The 10,500-nt window shown below is 37.6% G+C and overlaps 1 pseudogene across 1 annotated transcript; it reads right to left on the bottom strand.

The window, feature by feature from the left end:
• Positions 1-307: 307 nt before the first annotated feature.
• LOC148906843 (uncharacterized) lies at positions 308-10,091 on the bottom strand (annotated as a pseudogene). Its single transcript, XR_016121080.1, has 6 exons — positions 10,026-10,091; positions 9,005-9,580; positions 5,408-5,671; positions 4,660-4,824; positions 4,483-4,587; positions 308-3,737 (listed from the first exon to the last, which is right to left on the bottom strand). The product of XR_016121080.1 is annotated as an uncharacterized LOC148906843 (transcript).
• Positions 10,092-10,500: the final 409 nt, after the last annotated feature.

Raw genomic sequence — 10,500 nt, 5'->3', positions numbered from 1 at the left:
CAGCTATATATAAGTCCCCCCCTCCCTGCTCTCCATTGTGAGCCCACCTGGAACCTCTTCCTTTTTTCACTGGTGCAACATAAGACAGTGATTGGAAACATAAAACAAAAAAAAACCTTTCCTCCTTATTCCAAACTCTTTCCCCCTCCTGATTATAAGCCCATCAAAAGTCCCTTACATACCAATGCAGATTATAAACCCAGGGCTTATAACCAGGATTTTACATTATGCTATTTTACAAGTGAAACCTAACATTTCACAAACATTTTAACTAAAAATTAAATATGGGAGCCATGAAATAACAATGTAGTGGTCTGCTGTCTTTTTTTGATAAGGTATATATTATAACAATAATTTCTTATAATTTTCGATAGACATCAATATTTCCGCTGAAGGCAGTTTAATAACATTTAAGGTTCAATAATCTTTCTTCTAATTAGCCATGTTGGATATTTCTGGCCCCTTAGATGGGCCTTTGTGAAAGTTAAAATTCATGTTGTATTGGTTTAGCTGCAATAGGATTATTTGCTATTATTAGCTGCCATATTATGTAACTGGTCCATTGAGGTGGTATTACACTAGGTAAAGTTCCTTTCCTTGCAACTTGTCTCGTAATTTTGTCATGCTATTTAAACCAGTGTATTGCAGTTGCTTGCATCAACAGGGATGTACAGGTAATGATCTGAGACAAATAATTGATGCACAATGAAATGTTTATGGCTGTACAACAAATCATTGTGAAACATGTTGCAGGAAGGGTGTTACCCTTCACATTAATGCCTTAGAATTGTTGCACAGTATTATTGTTTCAAAAAGCAAGACTAAACTCTAAGAACTAACGTTTTTTGAAATAGCGAACATGGTGCATTGTGGGGAGTAGCTTCAGTACAAACATCTCATGCCTTATGAAGCTAGACCACAATGCATCCTGTTTATTGAACTAAGGAAAGGCCTATACTGTACCAAAATTGCAAGACAAAGTTTTGACATTACACTACCAGATCAATTTGTCACGCAACTTGTTTTACAAAGAAATATCAAAAGAAGTTGCATGGAACATAAGAACCTTGTGTAAGACCACCTTTATCCTATGATGGCATACTGTACAAAATTTAGAGAATTATTATGTATAATTTTCACATCTTAGAATTAATCTGCATGCTTTAGCAGACAAGTCAAGGTAACTTCTGATGACAGCTCAATGTTGAATTAATAACATAAATTAATAAATCGATAACTGTCTATCAGAAGTCCACCTGAGGTATTTCAAAAAGTGAATAGCATATTCAAACATGCATGCAAGGTTGTCAAAATGGAAATAGCTTCTACTGTAGTTGATATACTCCATGGAAATATATTTTCTTACATTAAAATCAAAATTAATTTATTTAGTACTAACTAAAATAAATCTTATGGATAATTATTTCTAGCTACATTTTGTAGTATTGATCTAGAAAATGCCTCTAGCATTTGCCCATGTTTTAAAATATTCCATTTTGCCTTGTGGGTAAGATGCAGTATGAATATTTGTTGGGAATAAAAATTCTAAAGACATTGACGCACAATGCAACATTGCATGTAAGGTTGTATTCCAAATTTTCAGGAAACTGAAAAAAGTATAAAAAGTTATAACTTTTCAGAAGATGTTGCCAGTGCTTTAAGCATTCCATTCATTCCTGTAGATAAGATAATTTTCAGAAGATGTTGCCAGTGTTTTAAGCTTTCCATCCATTCTTGAAGATACATTGCAAAAGGTTATGCTTGCGATGGGAAATTTTGCAATGTGTCTCGACCCTCCTTGAAATTGCACACAAAATTCCAGGGATCTTGCAAGCAACATTACATGCAAAGTTGCAGTGTGACAGAAGTTTTGTCTTGCTTGTCACACACAAAAGTTTCAATGTGAGGCTTCCCACATCCTTGTACTGAAACCTTTGTGTGTGACAAGCAAAGCATATCTCGTGGGCTTGTTCTTTTAAAGATACTACTGTGAGTTCTTAGAATATGCTGGACAAAGCACTGTTAGCAATACGATGTGAATTTTGCTGCATATCTAAGTACTTATCCTCTTCTACCAATGAGTTCAGTAGAGTGTTCATGTCATTAACTACCATATTGCTATTACCCAGACCAAATGGGTTTATTTCATTGCCGTTTCCATCAGTTGAAAGGGCTTCCATACTGTTTAACATGGCTTCATAGCTGCCAACCTCTTGGGGTCTGCTTTGCTCACCGTAGTAATCTACCATCCCAGGAACTCTCTGTTGATACTCAGTAATCATTTGCCCCTGAGGAACTGATTGAAGTCTTGACTGCCTTTGGTAGTATTGATTCTGTGGTCTGGCATATTGTAAATTGAATCTCTGTTGTGGTATTCTGTTTGGAGGAGGATAAGGTGGTCTTGCAGCGGGTTGGCTTGGTCGGTAGTGGATTGTCTGGGACTCAATGGGTAGCTGTTGCTCAGGGTAAGCTTCCTCAGATGGGTAAGGATAATGTCGAAGAGGTTGTGTCTGTCTTGACTGCGCCTGGTCTGGACTGAGATAAGCATCAAATTCATTGGGATCAACATCTTCATTTATAAGTTCCGTTTCACGAGGCTCTGCTTCATTTGTTGTGCTATTGGAAGACAGTTGTATCATTGGCTCTGGCCTTGAATTCCACCTCATATGCTGTGCGGGTTCACTGCGCCGACGATACTCTTCTTTTTCACCACCCTGTTGTAGCGACATCTCTGAGCTATCTGCTTCACAAATGACAGTATCACTCAATCGCCTAAATGTCCTATCTATTCCATTAGGTCTAAAAGGCTCTTTGGAAAACTGATAAGGAATCCTGTGAAACATTGGACTTCTTATGATGGCCAAGTTTGATTGACTACCATATCCACTACTATTACGACTCAGTCTATTACATGCAAAGCTCTGGGAACTTGCATTGCTTGTTTCACTGGCCCTGCGTAAAACAGCTTCACTATCGCTTAGAGGTGCTAACAATGTTTTCTTCCATGGTATAGATCCTTGCTGATTCTTAGGTCCTGGGGGAACTTGAACATTTGGCGGGTGTGGAACTACTTGTGGATTGAGACTTGCTTGACTTGATCTCCTGCTTTCATTGTTAGATGCCCAGCCACTTTCACTTGATTGTCTGCTTACATCACCATTCATCTCTGAAATGTGGCTAGTTTCACTGGATCTCCTTGTTGATGTTTGACTCATACGCCGATACACATCACTCACCCAACTAGCAACATCCTTATTCCTGTTGTGGATCTTTGGCAGGGTAGTTGTTTCTGATTGTCTTTGGCTTACTACTTGTTGTACAGTTGTTACTGCACAACCATCGGTTACTGGTTCATAGTCACCTTCCACAATGTCAGGCAACTGTTTGACGTATGGTGGGCTCCTAGGTGATAGTCCAGATGTAGTAACTTGACCAACACCTAAAGACGTTTCATGGCTTCCTGGTATGTCAACTGCTGGAGAACGATCATCACATGTAGAAGACACAACATCTGCATCCCAACCAATACTGACTACGCTAGATGAGTATCCACCTCCTTTCTTTACTGTACCACTTTCGCTACCACTACCTGGGGACTTGACATCACTGGATGGCGACTGCACTGCAGCGTTGCTGGTATTAGTGTTTGAAATGGACTGATTTGATTGGTTGCTGGAAGAGGTTTTCTTGGTAGAGCTCTGTGTGTTGTCTTTGCCTCCGTCTGAGTTCAGCTTGTGCTGTAAAAGAGGACATTTATTAGCTTTTGTTGTGAGCTCACGATCATTACCAAGAGCACTGCCACCAGAGCAGACCAATTTGCTCAGCCTTTTTTCAGGGGGAGGACATTTTTGAATCAGAATCAATCAGGGGTGACTGAGAATGAATTCAGTACAAAGTGGAGGCCTTGACGTACATTATTCATTCATTCAACCCTTGATATTCTTATCTTAAAACATGAAACTAAAGTGTCCTTATTTTTCCCTGCACTCAGACACTTTATTTATTAGCTTTTCCCATGAGAGCAGGGACACCACAACAGCTTTTTGCCAATTACAGTGGGCCCTGTAGAGTTTAGCACGGGCAATGAAATTAGTCGTCACCAGCGTCTTCAGTGGGTCTTTTACGTCCACCTTATACGGGGTTATTTAGTACAAGACAGACAAGGCCTACGGTTTTAAGTCCTTGACTGGGAGGACTTGAAGGTCTAACTATTTGCAGGTATAATCACAAAGGCAGCACCTTCTCCTCAGTTATTTTAAGACCCTGAGTGTTGGTCTGGCCAAGGCTTTAACCACAACCTTCTGCACATTAGACTGATGCTCTTACCAACTGAGCTAACCAGGTGGAGGCACTTTCAAAGGGACAGCCAATAACGACTTTTTGATGACAGAAAGCTTTGTTTGCTTAAATGGAATCTCAAGTGACTCTTTAAAAAGTCTGTTGACACACCCAGAAAGCGGTATTCATCAAATACATACTCACCCTTTTCACTCCTTGATCTCCATGGACTGTCTTGGTATGTTTTCTCAGCGAGCTTGGATCTGTGTATCTTTTGGGACAGCCTGGTACTTTGCACACATAAGGTTTCTAGGTAGGAGTAACGCAATCACACATCAGCACATGAGGCTGCAATAAACATGGTCATAACATATTACCTACCACAGATGAGTGTGTCCTGTTTTGATGTTTAGCTCTGTCTGAAGCATTTGAAAATGCCTTAGTACATCCCTCTACCTCGCAGACATATGGGCGTTCACCTGTATGGGATCTTAGATGTGTCTTGAGGTTTTCTAGTCTGGAGTAGGCTTTGGTGCAACCTTCATACTGAAAGTTCAAGATGACCAATAAGTCATTTTATAAGAAATATAATTATATGAGTTAAATCTCACATACTTGTGCACAGGTACACACTTAAGCTTGCATTGGTTTCGATTAGGAAGTGTGATAAACCAGAAGCTAGTATTCAAACAGACTGTGGAACAGATGTTTTTCTAGAGGGGTGTGTGTGTGTGTGGGGGGGGAGGCGAGTGGGGAGTGTGATTTTTAAGTCAGAGACCAATATTCAAACAAGGCCTGTGGAACAAATGTTTTTGGGGATGGGGGGGGGGGGGGGGGGGAGTCAAACTGAACAAGGGGGTAAAGTAAGCTGTTACAAACCACTCCATGGTCATTGATATTTACAAGAATTTTTGAAATTAAGGGTGGGGCATGGAGGATTAATGTGATAATAAGGCACTACCCCTTTATACAGAAGTAACTTAATATCAACAACCCACTGTGACTCATCTCATGATATGAGATGAGTCACAGTGGGTTGTACATATTAAGAATCAACCTGCTTAACAGGTATATACCCAAATACAGACACCTGCTGTTCATAGTGTTTGACTGCATACAGAATACGTACCTTGCAAACATGAGGCTTCTCTCCTGTGTGCCTTCTCATATGCACTACTAACATATACTGGGCTTTAAATGGCTTCTGTTCTCGGCAACAGTCTTGCCGAGTAACAAGTGTATTCACGTTTCTCCTTCTTAATATGGTCACAATTGACATGTTTTACGAGGGCATCTTGGTTTTCAATAAAATTGTGCAGTCTTTCCATCGACATGTCAAATTAGGTTCCTCTCCATCACCAGGGCCATCATCAGCTTCATTGTCAGAACCAGGCTGTTTAGATTAAATAATGCATTAAACTTGAGACAAAACGGATTTGTGACATCAACCTTAGCTCATGTATACAAAGAATGTCAATAAATCCACAAAGAGAAGGATAAGAGGCTTATATAACTCATCTCTAGGATTGATAAATCAACATCCAACAACATATTGAGGCTATAAGAAAAATATACCAATTAATATATATTGATTAGCTAATAGATAGAGTATAATGAAACTATCAATAAAGGTTCAGTCAGGACAAGACACCTGGATAATTGATTACTGAGTAATCAAGAAGGCATGTAGACTTGTCAAGAAACCGCCATGCTAATTATCGACACCCCTCCTGTTATCCTTATAGGATATCACCAAGGTTTATATCATTTAACATGTGCAGAACACATCATGTTAAAAATAAAATAATAATATGATAACCAAAGACCTTTACTTAAAAACAAACTTATAGATATCTTATGTTACTGAGGTAGTTTTGTAGTGGTTTTGAAGATTCCTTTTCTATAGCATCTGTTGTTTGTCAGTCTTCTGTCATACATATTAATTTCTGTCACATTCCACAGAGCTAATTAGCTTTCCACAGTTATTCTTACTATTTGGCAAAAAATTGCATTAGCATTTTATTGCACAAAAATATTCCCGCATCACCATCAAGGTCATGTACGTAGTACATACACATACATCTATCTCATGAGTTTTTCTAAGTCTAGTTTTGATCTCACACAATGCAATTAATTCATTTACAAACAGTGCTAATGTCAAATACACATTAACATATTCCATAAATAAGTATAAAATAAATTGCTTACTGGACCATAGTTGTGGCTACGTGTGTTAAGACTTCAACAGGATGACTCACTATAACTTTTATACTTATATTCCTCCAAAAATATTCTACAACATTTTTTTATATTTCTGTTTTTTAGTTCATAGTATTTCTCTAATTCTCCTGCTTCCAAAAAGTTACATCCAAAATTACACTACAGTACTTTTTCTGTGATACACTAACTGTTAATAATACAAATATCCCCATTTGATGCAAGAAACAAGGTTCAAAGTGCTAATTCTTGAACTAAATCCAATTAGATCTGCTGATTTATTGAACCTAGTTCTGATAATCAAATTCGCACAGCTTGAAATGAAAATATTATGCAAATTCTTTTACCTGTATTGAGCAATTGATTCAATTTACTATTTTTTTCACAATCAAATTAACAAAACATTCCGTTTTTCTGTAGTAAAATGTCATATATACTTCATGATAAATATGCAATAAAATAATTCCCATTTTATGTAATTAAATGTTATGCTTACATTAATGTGGTTTCTAGATCAGTTTTTTAACAGGTGATAGACAAATTATTGGGTGTTAAAAATATCAATACAAGGATTAGAATATAGTATAAGAGGTATACTAGACAAATACTTTTCTCAAAATCCCAGTAATCTGCAGATTAAGATATTGAAGGCAGTTTTTATGTGGACTGTAAGTATTTGCATTTATGAGAACTGGATAGAAAATCAGTAAAATAAGTATATAATAAACAAAAATCTTAACTTACTAATTCTTCATTTTCAAAGAATGTTCTGTGTATTGTAGGCATCTAAAGAAACCAGGCTTAAACAAGCTAACTAGCTTACAAGTAAGGAATTAAAGATTACCTTATCATATAGCTTATATATAGAGAGAGATCAATCTTCCCCTCCATACCTAGCTCGTGTGGACTTGTATGACAAAGCTATTCAATGTTTCTAAGTATAAATATAAAATATTATATGCTTTCTATGCGAGAGCTAAATTTCACTTGGTGCATACAGTAGTTTGTGATTATATGTCAAAATATTTGAAATAATATGACTAGGTTGAAACACGTAATGACTGTACTATCTACATCATGTTATATATGAACAATATGGACTTCTATTATTTTATATTTTTGTTGTTCCATAACAAAGTTAATTTCTTAACATAGTTATGTGAGAAGAGTCATTCCAGAACACGAATATAAGAGTCTGACATTAATACACACATGCCAGTCTCATCTTGAATTTGTAAGAGATCCAATTGATAGTTTTGTTTGTATTTATGAGATATTTTAGTAAAGGATTTTGTACCATCTTGAAGATATTTTGAAATATAATGATATAGCACTTGTGCATTATTTTAGCTAGGGAGGTACATGTCTGGTGATAAATGTTTCTAAGATAAGAATCAGTCACAAAACATTATGCAGAACTTAATGATTTGTTTCAACAGCTTTAAATAACCTTAAAACTCCATAATATATTTAATATCAACACTGTATAAATGACCTTAATGACATTCCAAACGAACCTATGTTTTTAAAATAATATTTGTTTATGCGTTCACTTTACTAGTTGTTATCTAGGTTAGATATTCATTTATTGAGTCTTTAAGGCTGTAAATGACATATAATCAATAAAATCTTGATCATTTGCCTAAAACAATAAGATCTGAACCTTTAGTGTACAAAGATCCACAGTAATTTTACAAAGTTTCCTTATCTCTCAGAGACAGCATCCAAAATACCAGTGCCATAGATAAACTAAAACCACAGACACTAAAGTAAACTGCGTCAAAAGACAGTTCACTAAAGCATTATTTTTATCTTGGATGAATTTTTCTAGTAAAGTGTTGTAGCTAGCTATGGGAAAGCCAGCCTGTAAGCCTGGAGTTTTAAATGACATCACATTGATGATCATGGCCTTATGGTTTATCCTGTTATATATCTTGCTTAATTGAGATTACCACTTGACCACTCATTTATTCCAGGAAGCCTTAGAATTATACCAACACATGTTTGAGATTGACTTGGCGGAATGTAAAACAGCAGAGCAACAAACATTAAACTGGTCTGGTGTTGTTATGTTGACAACAAAATAAGAGAAATTAGCAAGTAGCAATATTTTGGTCCAACCTTAAAATTGTCTCACAACTACCAAGTTTGTTTATCAAGTGTTAACTGTACAAACATGGTGTTACTTGCTTTTTGATTACGTATTGCTTTTATAAGACTTCCATATGTGGAGTAAGGATGTGCCATATTGTTTAAATATTGCCTGCACCGGCCCCTCCCTAGATTTGCCCCTGCAGTCTTGCTAAACTGTTTGACTATAACAACATGATAAGCCCATTGATAGTTTGTTTACCAAAAAGCTGCAGTGATCTTCTATGTACAGTATGGCAGCAGACATTACAAATAGCCTTCACCGTTACATCGATATGTGAAAAATAAATGGCCACCTAAAAGTATATGTGGAAGAAAATATTGTCAGCTTATGGGTAATAACAAATAAGGTACTTACCGGAACTTCTGAAACACCCGGTGAAGTTGTTGAATCCAGCTTACAGGTTTCTGCAGCCTCTTCCTTCATGCGCGAGGAAGGAGCTTCTACAGGCTTGGATAAGGAGGTGATTCCGTACAGTTCATGCTTTCTGCAATGGGTTCTTCCTTAGGGGTATCAGTGTAGAGGATGGAAAGACATCTCTTGGTTGCTCCTGGTTCTTTGTGGCTTTTACTGGTTGTATTGGTGGTGGTGTTATAAAGGGGGGGGGTCTTCATGGGGTGCATGTGCGAAGATTGGGTGCGATGACAAACTGAAGATGTACAAAAGCCCAAAGGACTTAGATGACCAAAAGATCCTGCTGAAGATATCCTTGACCCAGTCAAACATCCTAGCAAAGAATCTGGAGAGTTCCTGATCAACAAGTTTAAATCAATGGACTCAATTGATGATGGTTGTATTGGAGCGTGCTCTCTTGCGTGTAAGATGAGCTGAAGCCCTAGGGCTAGAAATACTGGATCCAGGAACATCTAACACAGTGGATCTCAGTGACGTAGCAAGTAGAAGGAGGTTGCAACGAATTCTGCCTGAACATTCCTATGACCACTATGCATGGTTGCCAAATAATGCGAAGGAATGGTAGGTTTAGCAAACTGCTGATATGTTCTTGGCCATTCAGCCTTTGGACGAGCAATTTCTGTGTTCCGTTGGGGAGCACTGTCATTAAGATTTGATGGATTAAAAGTTTCTACGAGGATACTCAGGCCTGAAAGGTCCCACATGGACAGATGAACCATGATTTGGTGGGTATACACACCCGCTTCAGGATGGTGCCAATGAGGATTTCGTCCTGGGTAGTAAGGGTGTTGGGGAGGTGGTGGAGGGGGTGCAGGGTAACCAGACTCATATGGGTATAATCTCTGGATAACTTGGAGGTTGACAGGAATATCTGGCACCCCACGTTGGAACGCTACTGTATTATTTGGGTTCCTGTCATGATTGGGATGGATGGTTGAATTGAGGACGGTGGATGAGTCAGTACAGATCCATTTATGTCGAAGTTTGTTTGGGTTTCTTGGTCATGTCCTTCACCTTTTTTCTCTTCCATGGTGCTCTCGGAAATGTCGCCAAGTCAACACCACTCTACAAGATGTCCTTCACCTTGTCTTTTCTTCTTGGCTCGATTTCAAATAACTGCCTGAACCTTGACACGTTTAAAACACGAGGAAAGCAAAAAGGGTCAATAAACTATAGATTCTCTTTAATTCAATTCAAACCGTGTGTTAATGTTTTAATATCCAGTCCAAAGGTAAACATTGTAAGATAACATTGATGTGAAGAGACTAATTCTGTGCTCAAGTGACTTCTGAAAGTAACATCCGCGGTAAACAGAACACACAAATACGATAAAGAATGTTTGACTTGGTCTTAGGGTCCTGATGGTACTAAGGTTCTTAAAGAATGTTGGGGTTTAAGTAGAACTTCACAATGAATTCTCCGAAATAGTTAAAGAATAA

This window comes from Actinia tenebrosa, unplaced genomic scaffold, assembly GCF_029948245.1.
Source record: "Actinia tenebrosa isolate PJP-AT-01 unplaced genomic scaffold, QUT_ActTen_1.0 PGA_scaffold4__44_contigs__length_22323623, whole genome shotgun sequence".
Lineage (NCBI taxonomy): Eukaryota > Metazoa > Cnidaria > Anthozoa > Actiniaria > Actiniidae > Actinia > Actinia tenebrosa.
This window is presented reverse-complemented; position numbering and strand designations above follow the sequence as displayed.